Below are 14,001 nucleotides of genomic sequence, written 5' to 3' on the forward strand. Positions count from 1 at the left end.
GCTTTGTTTCCCCTCTCGCTACTTCATTAGCTCGCTTTCCAAATGGGGCTTCATCATATGTCACCTTTGCAGCGTTCGTGTTTCGAACATTTTCAAGTTCATGGGTCTAATGCGGAAAGCAATGAGTGAGGCTAGGCTTTAGGAGAGAGGGAGAGAGAGAGAGAGAGAGAGAGAGAGAGAGAGAGAGAGAGAGAGAGAGAGAGAGAGAGAGAGAGATGAAAATGAAAAATCCGTGGAAATGGGTTACAAAGAGTTAAGCGGCGCTAAGGTCTCGCTCGGCATCTGAAGGAGTAGGTGGTTTGAATCTTGGTATCGTGTTGTGGAGTACCATTATCCTGCCACTAAGACGTCTTTGCCGTCACCTGCCACAGAGCTTCCTTAGTTACTAGTTATAACCTCCAAAGGGAGGCAGCCAGTGTTGGAGGAGGAGGAGGAGGAGGGCTTAAGGGAAATACCTCCTCCACTCCCTTCCTCCCCCTCCTCCTCCTCCTCCTCCTTCCCTGTAAGGAACTCGTTGCGCAAGACACACTTTTGTACTTGACCTATGATTACCTCGTCGGAGCTCTCTCTCTCTCTCTCTCTCTCTCTCTCTCTCTCTCTCTCTCTCTCTCTCTCCCACTTAGGCTCTTCGAACTCTTTGGATGTCGCAAACGATTCCCTCCGTCTCTTTCTTTGTGTCTATCTTTCTCTCTGTTCAGATGCGTTTGCGATGTTGCTTAAAAAGTTTTTATTGACTTGACTGAATTTTGAAAAGGTCTGACCAATGAAATTTGGAAAGAGTATTGTCGCTAAGGCATACATTATTAAATGCGAGAGACCAATTACCATTTTTTATCTCTATTTCTATAGATTCCAGTTTTTAAAGATTAAGACATTGTCATTTAAATTCAGGATTTAAATTATGGAGTAGTTTCAATACAGTTCCTGTACCTAAAAAAATTGCACAGTACACAGACATTATTAAAAGCTTGTGTATTGTACGCACTGGTTATAAATGAAAACTAAAGCCATTAGAAACATACAAAAGTGAATAATTAAAGCTTGCAGCGCCTTACAATCTCAGAATACTAATTATCAAAAGTAAACGAAACACAATTTCTTTCCTTTGAAATTCTGCCCGTGGTGGGGCAAATGGACGAAGTTCACACATGAACAAAAATGTTCACCTGGGCATTTCAGAATGTTCAGCTTTGACATTTGTTCACTCTCGCCAATGTTATGTTGCCCGTGGCATTGATATTGTCGATCACCTTACTTGCAAATGTGCCTGTATGTGCATGTAACCTTAGCGTGTTGTACATTGTAATACAAGAGGTTGTGTTGTTATAGATAATGAATAAAAAAAGTAGACTCCATTTCAACAGGCACTATATACATCTAGCGACGATATAAGCAATAGTAGACATTTCAGAAATTTTTTTTTTTTGAGCGAGACAATTACGCATCGATGCTTATGATTTATACATACATACATATATATATATATATATATATATATATATATATATATATATATATATATATATATATATATATATATATATATATATATATATATATATATATATATATATATATATATATTATGTGTCTGCTCTCTTTGTCTGCTCTCTTATGACAGTCAAGGTATTTCATATTATTATGTTTTAACTGGATTTTGCCTTGTTAATGAATATACGTACAATAATTTGTGAGGGATTTTTCTTAACGTTTCAAGATTTTGATACTCTTATATCGTAAATCATTTTCTCCTTTCCCTCGCCAGCATGCGTAAATACACCAATCAATCAGTCAGTCAATAAATCAATTAGGGCATCCCTCTTGAAGAGCATCTTAATCGGTGTGTACTGGGACGTATTGTAGGTCCTTCCTGGTATCGGTTAGTCAGTTGCTGAATGAAACATCAAGATGCTTTTTCCTGGACCTCGTTACGCCACTCCTATTTCGTTAGAAGTGTTCTTCTTGTTTTTTTTTTTTATTATTGTATCGGATGTTGAAAGAGTGAATAAACTAATACTGCGTGCTCCTGATTGCGGCTTCAATTCATAAACCGCGGAATACGCGCGCGCACATACATACACATATATTATATATGTGTATATATAGATACGTACATATACATTTGTATATACAGTATATTCACAAAATAGCCCTGCAACTCCACTGTGTATATACATTCATATTACTTATATTAGGCTTCAATATATATATATATATATATATATATATATATATATATATATGTGTGTGTGTGTGTGTGTGTGTGTGTGTGTGTGTGTGTGTGTGTGTGTGTGTAAAGAAAGAGAGGCAGACGGAGAGGTGTGACAGAAGAGAATATCGCACTGTCAACAGCACTTGGACAGTATCAGTATGATGTATGCAGTTTGACTCTGTGACTGTCAATGATCAAATATCGCCCTGGAAATCCTCATTGAATGAGACAGGGCAAATTACCTCTGTACCACTGACGTCTGGACGTCGTGAAGTCGACGTCTTCCACCGGCTGAAGTCCCCACAAGAACAGTTTCCTTGTCCAGTCAGTCCCTTATGACAATTATTACCTCCCTGGAGCTCTGCCAAAACTTGTAGCTCGAATTGCGAGAAGATTGGGTTAGGCCCTTTTTTTTTTTCTCTACCTATTTTTTTTTTTTTTTTTTTTTTAGTGGTTGTGCGAATCGGAGTACTGTTATCGGTACCTATGATTTTGTTTGCTGGCATTTAGGTTGAATGAGTTGACAGACCCGCATTCAGAATCAAGGTTACGTCGAAGAAATCTTGACTTTGTGAAGTGGTCGGTGCCAAGGTACACTTGGGGTATAGCGTTTGGTTTTTGCTGTTTATTTTATTTATTTATTTTTTTTTTTTTTTCCTAGTTTGTCCTGAAAATTCTCGTTATGATAATTTAGGTCTTGAGACATTTCACGGCAAACATTTTTGATATACGTAATGACAGAGAAACTGTGAAGATTAAATAATCTAAACAGTTTTTGTTAAGTTAAAAATAGTACTCTTTCAAATAAATAAAAACTGAAAAAGTGTTTGGTACTCTTTCTTCTCTGATTAAACAAATAGCTTCGATTAATATTTCAGATTTTGTAAAAAAAAAACTTCTAGTTCTCTTTCAGTTTTGTTCGTTATTTCTGTGAAGTCTTAATGTGCACAAAAGATATTAATTGCTTTGCAGATACAATTTGTAGTTTTGCATATACAATTTGTATTTTGCGGATACAATTTGTATTTTTGTATTTTTCGTAGATTCCGTCAACTAAAAGATTGATGCTGAACTTCCGTTACACTGCATTTCGTGCGGGAATGAATAGCATTTCATTTTTTAAAGCTTGGATAAGTATATGCCACAGCATTCGCGGTGATTCTTGAATGCGTCTTGAATAGTAAGGATTGCCTTGTACGCACTGTGGTTCAGTGGTTACCCTGAAACCCATTTCAAACTCGTCTGGCTTCTATAGCATCCTTTGGTAAATGGCGGCCCTGAGACCAGTACTCGTTTCTCCTTCAGTGATCTGTCTTAAGGACACACGCACACACACACACACACGCGCGCGCGCATGCTTGCTTTGAGTCCCGCAAATAATGTGGAAATCCTTGCCAGTATATCAGTGGTTTGCAATGATGTTTTCAAGGTAAACTAGTGGGTATTTGATGGAAGGGGACGTGGTGGGTGGGACGGGGGGCAGTATAGGGTAGACAGTGATGTATACCTTCTAAATCACTTTATCTACGACACCAGATCAGTAATTTTTGACTAATCCCAGGCCCTAGGACTCTAGTTTAGGGAGTCGTATAAGTAACAGAATCTGGGCGCCTGGTCGTTTGTAAAAAGAAGAAAAAAATGGCATAGTCTCGTGTTACTTAATGTTGATACTTGTGCTATTTATAATCCGACCTTTAAACGAAGAATTTGCCTATTTTCCTTTTTGTTTTTTAACCTCTTGTCTGAGTGCTTTGGTATTTAGGAGACAATGCTTGCTAATTTGGTGTGCCGAGATAGTTGTTCCTCTTAGTAGTCTCGCATAAAGTAGCAGACTAACATTTGTTTGCCCTCCGGTAACGAGGTGCTGAATCCGTCAGTGGCGGTATTCCTGTCAATATTTCAAAGCAGGACTGACACTGCAGGCAGAGCTTTCAAGCCAGATATAAAATTTACCATGACAGCCAGAAAGGGACCCGCATGCTGAACCGCCATCATAAATTTACAAGTTGCTGGGAGTTTGGTGGCCGAGGATAAAGTGCCCTTTTTGGCAGAGGGAAAATGGCAATGAAATACTGCAGTGTCAGATGAGTCTGGTTCTCTGACATTTCAAACGGAGAAAATGGATCTGTTATTGAAGTCCCACAAACCGACCTTATTCCCGTAGGGAGGTAGTGCCGTCCGTGCACCTCAAGCGGTGCACTGTATGCATTACTTGAGGTTCTTTGCAGCGTTCCTTCGACCCCTAGCTGCAACCCCTTTCATTCCTTTTACTGTACCTCCATTCATATTTTCTCTTCCATCTTGCTATCCACCCTCTTCTAACAATTGTTTCATAGTGCAACTGCGAGGTTTTCCTCCTGTTGCACCTTCTGCTCTCAATTTCCCTTATAGCGCTGAATGACCTCATAAGTCCCGGCGCTAGGCCTTTCGCCTTAATTCTGTATTCATTCACTCATTCATACAAACCGACCTTATAGCGGCTTCGACTAACTCTAGCCTTTCTTAGTGAGTTTCATAGCCCCAAGGGAAAACGTTTGTCTCGCATTTAGCCCCCGAGTTAATTGACTGTTAATAAAACACAGTTAAATGCCACTAATGTTGCATAAGAGTGAGCGGATGTTCAGAAATTTATGAAGCATGCTGCTCCAGGCATCAGACTGTGTCGACAGGAGTTGAGTAATTCACAGATCTTATTATCTGGTTGGGTGGGTAGGTGATGATTTTCGTTTGTCTAGTGAGTCACTCAGTTCGGTTTCTGTTGCAATACGCGCACACAATATAATATATATATATATATATATATATATATATATATATATAACAGAATATATATAATATATATATGTGTATGTATGTATGTATGTATGTATGTATGTATAGAAATAAACAACACACAATGACGTGTGGAACAGAAATAAATTTCTGACTGTGTGGCCTGGTTGGCAGCGGTCTTGTCTTTCTGTTGAAAGACCAGGGTTCGATCCTGATGTGAGTCAGAAATTAATTTATATATATAAATATATATACAGTATATACATGTGCGTGTGTGAGAGAGAAATTTATATATATATGTATATGTGTGTGTGTTTGTGTGTATGTGTTTGTGTGTACAAATATCCAATATTATAAGTACTTAAGCAAATGCCATTTTATTGGTAGCATATTATTTAAAATCTAGTCATTTCTTAGGTTTTCGTTGATGTCTTCGTTTCTACAGTTATTAACAAAAAAGTTTTCCGCTACGTGTGGGAAAATGCTTTTCTATACTTTAATAGCTTATGCTCAGCCTGGTACAAGTCTCATAGATGTAACTTGTTTGCAGTTTATTTTAGCAGAGACGCTGGAAGAGATATGTAGATGAAAGTCCATTTTTTTTTTATTCAAAGAATAATTATTGCAGTCTGATACATAAGCAGTGTAAATTTTATTTTTAAGTTGTACATTTTTCTAGTTTCTGACCATTTGCAAAATACCGTATCGGAAGTTTTTTATACCTGATTTTTTAAAAAGACTTTTTCGTTTATTTAAAAATAGATGTGGTAATGTTTACAAACATCATAATATTTCTACAAAATACTGAAAAAATGACGATGCTGCACGGCTTCGTTCGAAGTCATTCACATCCGTAAGTGACAAGAAAACACACGAAAGAACTCATACGCCCTGTATCAGTTTGGAAACTGCATTCTGAGGACATTTAATGCAGTTCGGAGTTCTAACTGACCTTTAAATTCCCGCAGCTTGAAAGACTCGCTTTAAATACCATACCTCTGCGCGCAAGTGCTATCTAACGTACTCCGTAACACTTCCCAGCATTCAAGTGCTTGTCCGGAAAGCCTGAAACACTTGGTTTGGCAGGCGTGCTGGAATTGGAATTGGAATAACAAATTTAGGCCAAAAGCCAAGCACTGGGACATATGAGGTCATTCAGCGCTGAGCGGAAATTGACAATAAAATGGTTTTGAAGGTGTAACAAGAGGAAGACCTCGCTGTTGTTGCACTAAGAAAGAACTGTCAGAGGATGGAAAGTCACATGGAAGAAAGAGAATATGAACGGAGGTATTGTAAAAGGAAGGAAAGAGGTTGCAGCTAGGGACTGTAGGGACGCTGCAAAGACCCTTGAGTAATGCCTACAGTGTACCACGTGAGATGCACTGACGGCACTATCCCCCTACGCGGGGCTGGCGTGCTGATTTAATCTGGCAATCAAACATAGCCATTTGAGAATCAAACCTCGGGCCAAAGATGTAGAAGTAGGCATTCGCTGTAATTTCAAAAGTTGTGAAAGCTTTGGTTTTTAAGAAAAGATTGCAACCGGGATGAAAATAAATAGACCCACGGATTGATTAAAATCTATGATTTTCCGATGGAAAAAAACTATTAAACAAATGTTAACATATTCTTCCAAAGGTAAAGCTAAGTTTTCCCGTTTGAGTGACAAGCTTCCTGCACGCAAGAATAGAGGCGTAAGGGATTACTTTGCTGCGATTACTGAGATTATTGAAGTGTATATTGCAATCATCAGTCATGTTAGGACGGACCTCTACGTTCCCTAGGAATGTGCATTAGCATGTCCGTATGATAGTAGCTCAGTTATGTCTTTCGGTGCAACTCATAAAATCAGGGTTTAATTCTGTGTGGGGAAAACATGTATGCTCAATGGAGAAGTTGGTGCAGCCGATTAAACTTAAATCTTTTGTCTTGCGTAAATTTAGGTTCAAAACTGCTTATTAGCCTTGATGTCAATGAAGGCTCCCTTCATTCCTTGAAAACTATAGACTAGTCTTTAGAAAATTTTGGGTTTCCTTGGTGTTTCAGTAATACTGAGATAGGATATTAGAAGGCATAAATAATTGATGCTCATAATTCGTATTTCAAATCGTACGAGCAAAGTTAGGAATGAAAAGATTGAGATTTTCCTTCGTGATAGTTGTCCTTTTTTGTTAAAAAAAAAAATAAAAAAACTGTAGGGAATATGGGTTCTAGCTCACCATCATGAAGCCAGGCCTGGCATAAAAATCACTCTGGTTCTTACGCTCTATTTAGACGAAGAAATCACAAATGAAGCGCTGAAAAAGGAAAAAAAATATAGATACAAATCAAAACACACAAGGTAAGATTTCGTATGTTATAAACAAAAACAAAGGGTTTGATCTTGGGGTTACGGTCACGCGTATACGCATGCGCGAGTAATAAGCCGTCTGTGAAGGTTGAAGGCCTTTTCAAAATAAAAGAGAAGCGTCAGTGAGACTTGCAACTAAACTTGGCGGTCAGATGCAAGCAGGGGTCGGTCGTAATGAGGGCCAGAGATCAGCAGAGTAACTTCCAAGAAACAGGAACATTCGCAAGTAACTGGAACATCCCTTTCTTTGCGGTTATGGATTTCGGCGATGCCCCGGTATTTCTCGAAGTAACTGTATTTTAGATTATCGCCATTGCAGCTTAGCGGTATATCAAAGCTTCGTATTACATTGAAAGTCATTTAATTTGAGCGTAAGAAATTTATTTACGTCATTCCGTCTTTTATTTTAGATTTGCTTTTATAATTATTATTCTTGGAAATTTCAATTGTTCATTTCGTAATAACCTTAATAATTTATTTTGGATTTAATTGAATATTACATCATTTTTTTTATACAGAAAGGCAATATTTCTTGGAATTTTTCATTCAACTTTCATTTTATCCAGTATTGTCTGTTTGCATTTACCGTTTTTGTTGAATTTTTCATAAAACTTTAGTTTATCCAGTATTCTTTGTTTGCATTTTCCGTTTTTGTTGTAACGGATATAAATTTAGCTGTAATTTGCATAAAAGTACTATGCCAGAAATTCAGATACTTTGTTTTACTTATGTACATAAGATTAATACTATGCACATGCTATTATAAGGAGAACGGAGGCACATGGCAATTAAGTGTTCCTTCATAGAAATATCATGTCTTTCGCTTATTCATTCACTCAGTTGACCCTCGGACCTTGTTGGAATGGATGGAATATAGAATTTAGGCCAAAGGCCAAGCACTGGGACCTATGAGGTCATTCAGCGCTGAAAGGGAAACCGAGTAGAAAAGGCTTGAAAGGTGTAACAGGAGGAAAATCTCGCAGTTGCACTATGAAACAAGCGTTAGGAGAGGGTGGATAGCAAGACGGAAGAGAGAATATGAAGGGGGGTAGAGTAAAAGGCATGAAAGGAGTGCTATTAGGGGCTGAAGGGACCCTGCAAAGAACTTTAAGTAATGCCTACAGTGCCCCGCGTCAGGTGCACTGACGGCACTGCCTTATTGTAACTCATGGCTGCTTGCACCAGATTTATTTACCTCAATCTGTCATGTTTCATTTTGATACAATCAGGAGGTTCATTACATAGTCTTCTGTGCATGTTCACTGGTCACCTGTCATTTCAAGTACCTTTCATTACCTTTCATTTTTCATTACCTTTCATTACCCTTCGGGATTGAAATGTAATAGTTTTGAAAAATATATGTTTACTATTATCATTTATGGAGCAAAGCCAAAAAGTTTTTCAACTTGAAAAAAAAAATAAATGAGGCTTCAAGTGTAATAATAATCAGTAGAAAAAGAAGATATGCTTAGAAAGGCAGTGGTGTAACATACAAGAAAATAAGTCTAGATGAACAGTTTCAAATATGAACATATTCCTAAACATTAAGATCTATAAAATCTTTGAAATGTCAAGGCAGTGGTGCAATGCACTTCAGTACAGCAGTCGAGCCTGTCTTAAAACCTGTGATCCCCCATATTCATAATACTGTGTGAATGACTGTTCCATAGTTTTGCAGTTCGAGGAATAAGAGTCTTGTACTGTGGTCGGCTCTGCGTATCATGTTAACTTAGAGAATGTGGAGGTTGATGCTCTGTCCGAGAAGGTAATACGCACTAATTTCAACGATTCAGCCACTTGGGGTGACACTTTTTCTGCTGAAATATCACTTACAAAAACTGACCAAACAGGAAGAATTGAATTACATGTAGAATTTAGACCAAAGGCCAAGCACTGGGACCTATGAGGTCATTCAGCGCCGAAACGGAAATTGACAGTAAAAGGTTTGAAAGGTGTAACAGGAGGAAGGCCTCGCAGTTGCACTATGAATCAATTGTTAGTAGATGGTGGAAAGTAAGATGGAAGAGAATATGAACGGAGGTACAGTAAAATGAACTAAAGGGGTTGCAGCTAGGGGCCGAGGGCACGCAGCAAAGAACCGTAAGTAATCCCTGCAGTGCACCACATGAAGCGTACCGTCGGCACTACCCTCCTACGGGGCCAAACAGGAAGACCTCTGAGCACTTTGGTCTAGGAGGTCAAGATCCTGGACGTGAACAAGACTTTCAAACGAGAACGAAGTAAGGAAGGAATATAAAGTTTAGGCCAAAGGCCAAGCACTGGGACCTATGAGGTCATTCAGCGCTGGAAAGGAAATTCAGAGTAGGTAGTTCTGAAAGGTGCAACAGGAGGAAAACCTCGCAGTTGCACTATGAAACAATTGACAGAGGGTCAAACTAGAACGAGAACAATATTCTGTCAATGAGAAAACAGAAGAATTGAATGTGCTGCTAACATAAGGTCCCTGTAGATATAGGAAGCATTGCAAACAGTACCGAGTTTTTACAGTATTAGCTGACACACCTTTGAAGCACTGCGAGAAAGAAACTGTACACGAGGCAGCACAAAAAATCCTTATACACAGTGTTATGTACATTATAGGTGGGATCATACAAGATAAGGCATCCAAATTTTTAGGGTTCCCCTTCATCCCGACTAACTACACCGCTTACTGATTCTAAATTCTCATCAAAGGGTCGGATTATTTCGTATTTGAGAATAAGCATCAGCAAGAGAGGTGTTTTCTGCCTACTGTAATGTCTCCCCAAAGTCCTGCCATGATTAAAGGATAAGAAAATCCCAGACCACTTCCGGTGAAGTAGTCATGATAGGTGTAGGCTTATCTGAGATTAACTGCTGGTCCTTTAACTGGGCGAGATCAAACCCGTAGCCTCCAATAAAGTCAAGATTTGCATAAGAACCTCAGGTATATACTGTAAGCTTTGAAATCCACCTTGACTAGACTAATCCACTGTCAAGTTCTCGGACATCGAAAAGGGCATCAGAATTGACCATTATTTGTATCCTGGCTAACATGTCAAAACTCAAGGTACACCACTTATTGACTTTAAATTTTTCGGCAATAAGCGGTACGATCATATTCCATTCTATCCTAGTTGACTTAAAAAAAAACCCGCATGGTGATTAAGTCACATGAGCCAAGCCAGTCTTTGCATTCAGTGCTGAAAAAAAAAATCTGGCATAATTGCAATCCATTTTTTCCTGCCCTTACTCTTAAAAGGAGAAACTTTGAGACAGGTGAGATTCTTACAGGAAAACATTTATTTAACAGTCCAGGTATTTATGTTTAAGCAAGGGTATATAGTCTATTTTTTTGACTAATTATTCGTAAGTATGGTAAAAAACATTGTGACTTACTATAGCACTTATATGTTTAAAGTATACAGTACGCCCTGGTTCAGGCACTAAAACAACAAATAGCCAATTTTAAGAACAAAATTACACATCAGCAAGAAAATCAAAGGCTTAATACTTTCACCAATAACTGATACAACTTGCTGTAGGATTTAATTAAAATATAATTCAGTATCAGTGACTGCTGATAAAGTAATTTATAGTTAGCATTCAGCACACTAAGTGTAGCTCTCCTTTATATTCAAAAATCCCAAAGTACAGGACAATTACAAAAACTACAAAATAAGTTCACTCTTTATTATGACATTCTTTATAACCCGTAAGATTAAGCAAAATACTGGAAGTTACTCTGAGCCTCAAGCTATCAGTAAGGTTATTTTAGCTTTAATATGAAATGTTTGTATATTGAAAGGCTGAATTAGTAAACCCAAATTGGTTAAAGTTTCTTTATCTTTCATTTACGTACAAGCTTGAGTAGATTCTCCTCAAAAAATCCAGTACACTGACAGATTGGTTGTAAACAGTTTCTTGCATAATTAAAAGTGACCGACAGTAGGCTTGTTGATGGTTTTGAGTTGAAATAAATTTTATACAGAATCTAACTGAAGACTACCCACACAGAAAAAAAAGCCACTTATATGGTGAAGTCTTTTATCGATTCTGGAGACTTCTACAAAGGCAGGGATGACAGGAGTACTTTAACAAACACCATGACTTCGGTCAGTGCAGTGAACTTTGGATTATTAAGGTCCTTGTCTGAAGGTATCTTGACAAATTCACTGCCAGTTGCTTAAGTCATAGAATGTCCATGTCTGAAGGTATCTTGACAAATTCACTGTCAGTTGCTTCTTAAAGTCATAGAATGTTAAGATTCCCAGTTCCTGCCAAAGAATAGACAATGTTAATGAAAAATTATTCTACACTAGATTTTATTCATTAGATGCTGTAAGGTGGCAACAGCATAGATCATGCCAGATGACATAACTGTATTGATACAGTTCCACAGGAATGACAAAGGCTGAAACTTTGCTTCCTCAGTTGAGAAGGAAACTGAGGAAGCTGATAGTAATCCTGTAATTTAAGTATAATCATAGTAATGCCACTTTTTGTACATTAAAAGGAGTCTACTAGGTTAATAACATTCCTATAAACAGACTTAAAGACTCCTGGTTCAGGAGGGATTCAGGAACTGGCTGTTTGGACAAGCAGTAATACAACAGGAATACCTCTTGATTGAAAGAACAGAGCCCATGGACTTCAGATTAGTTTGGATCTAGGTTGAACATCATGGGGAACAAAAGTTCAGGTGTTTTGTCCAACTTGAATTCATCCAAGGCATTAACATCAATCTGTGGGGAGATAAGTGAGTGAGATTATACATGAAATAGTTTTATGGTTGAGGAAGTTAAGCTAAATATACCGTTGATAATTTCTCCTTTCAAGAGTTGAATACGACACTCGCCAGATTTCAAAAATGAAGAGTGGATCCACAGCCCCGTTGAACTGTCACTACAAATCTTGATAACAAAGAAAATCTGAATGTAGGGTGGCAGTGTTAAAGTTATTAAGAGATGAACTACCGTACCTTTCAAAATTTTAAATCAACGCAAGTCAGTGCTCTTTAGCGCAACTATCGTTAATAGCAATTCTCATAGGAAAAACTCATCAGGTCACATACACTATCAAAATTAACCTAAGCATTTGGATTATTAATATTAACCTTAATAGCGTTTGCTGAGATCGCCTATCAAAATCAGCCTTTCATTACAAAATCCACTTGAAAGATTCTCTCAGTTCCACGTTCAGAATCATTTTAATAACTTCAATTTTCAGGAAAGCATTCATCTCACCCTCTCCACGCATAAATGAGGAGCAGGTTCACCTAACATTCTCAAACCGACAAACCAAATACTCCATTACAGATTTTAATTTTCCACCAATAATACAGTGAAATTAATGTTTTAGCTAAGCTTATACAAGCATCCCACAATACCACAGGCGCTTATGAACATAACTGGCTGAGCCATTACCAATACAGTAGCATCAAGTTTCAGAAGCCTAGCAAGGAAGGAAGTACCTGAAAAGACAAGGAAATAATTTCTCGGTTCTGGGCACCAATTTCTAAGAATGGTTCCATCACTACATTAAAATGAAAACTTAAACACTACGTCAATATTTAAAAGGTTCATTCATACTTTAAAAACATTTATATTACTTTTACGTCAAGTATTTAAAAGGTCCATTCATACCTTTAAAAACATTTATATTACTTTCAGTAAATACGATTCTACAGTCTACAGTACCAACATCAATAGCCCATCAGTGTATATGCATATTTCAGGCTTCATAAGAAAAAGCTCTTTACACCCTTATGTCAAACAATTGCAGCAAAAGCAAACCAGGTAATTCGAGTTTACTGACCAGATAAAGAATGCAAGGAGCTGAAAAACAAACCAACAAATGTTCTCACATAAGGACTCAAGAAAAGTGTAGTTTTCGACTGCATCCAAGGATCCTAAAGCATAGGACTTAATTACAAAAAGTACCAAAAGAAATTTTTTTTTTTTTTTTTTGCTTCGTTTCGTCTGTGACTTGTCATTGAGACGTCAGTTTACAAAAATGAATGACTCGGTTAATTATCGTTCAGTAGAAGACTTAGTGGAGATGACGGACACAGGCGTCACAATACCAAAGGTCAGAATCATAAGAATTTGTGAATAGCACAGGTTGACCGTTATGGGTCTAAAGATTGTACCGAATGGGAATGTCTTATTTTTGTAAAATTTTCGTTTAGTAAGTTACTCTGCTTGTTGTAAGGACATCTTTATTTCATTAATAAGGAAAAAAAATTGTCTTTGTGAAAGCTACTATGACCCTTTTCAGCCTCGCAAATCCTTCTCTATACAATAATGATGGAGGCCTTCCAGTCCTGATATTTCAGCAACAATTGCCCTCCGAAAAATCTCTATTCCATTTCCTGGGCTTCGCTTTGGGTGGTTGGGGGTGGGGAGGGGGGGAACTGAAAGAACAGTCTACCCTCCATGATTACCATACAGTTTTGCCATTATTTGTGCAAGAGGGTGGGGGTGGGGGAGGGGCGGTGCCCCGGGGTTATCATGGGAGATTTGGTATTGTAGCGGGGCCAGCAAGGACAGTAACCGGATGCAACAACTAAAGTGACGTTAATTTGTTTGTCCGTGACCACCAAATAAATAACCGTCTCTCATGGGAAAAGGAAGGAAGGAAGTGAATGGGGGGGGGGCGGTTATTAGATAAAGGAAGGATTCTGGCG

At 38.0% G+C, this 14,001-nt stretch overlaps 1 protein-coding gene and 1 long non-coding RNA gene across 4 annotated transcripts in view; one reads left to right on the forward strand and one right to left on the reverse strand.

The window, feature by feature from the left end:
* Positions 1–14,001, forward strand: part of LOC136843430 (protein bric-a-brac 1-like) — a 361,384-nt gene that overhangs the window by 256,156 nt on the left and 91,227 nt on the right. The window lies entirely within an intron of this gene.
* On the reverse strand, positions 11,032–13,524 carry LOC136843589 (uncharacterized). The gene is made up of 3 exons (XR_010854598.1): positions 12,980–13,524; positions 11,936–12,058; positions 11,032–11,590 (listed from the first exon to the last, which is right to left on the reverse strand). It is a non-coding gene; the product is annotated as an uncharacterized lncRNA (long non-coding RNA).

The sequence above is a fragment of the Macrobrachium rosenbergii genome, chromosome 11 (genome assembly GCF_040412425.1).
Source record: "Macrobrachium rosenbergii isolate ZJJX-2024 chromosome 11, ASM4041242v1, whole genome shotgun sequence".
NCBI classification, from domain to species: Eukaryota; Metazoa; Arthropoda; class Malacostraca; order Decapoda; family Palaemonidae; genus Macrobrachium; species Macrobrachium rosenbergii.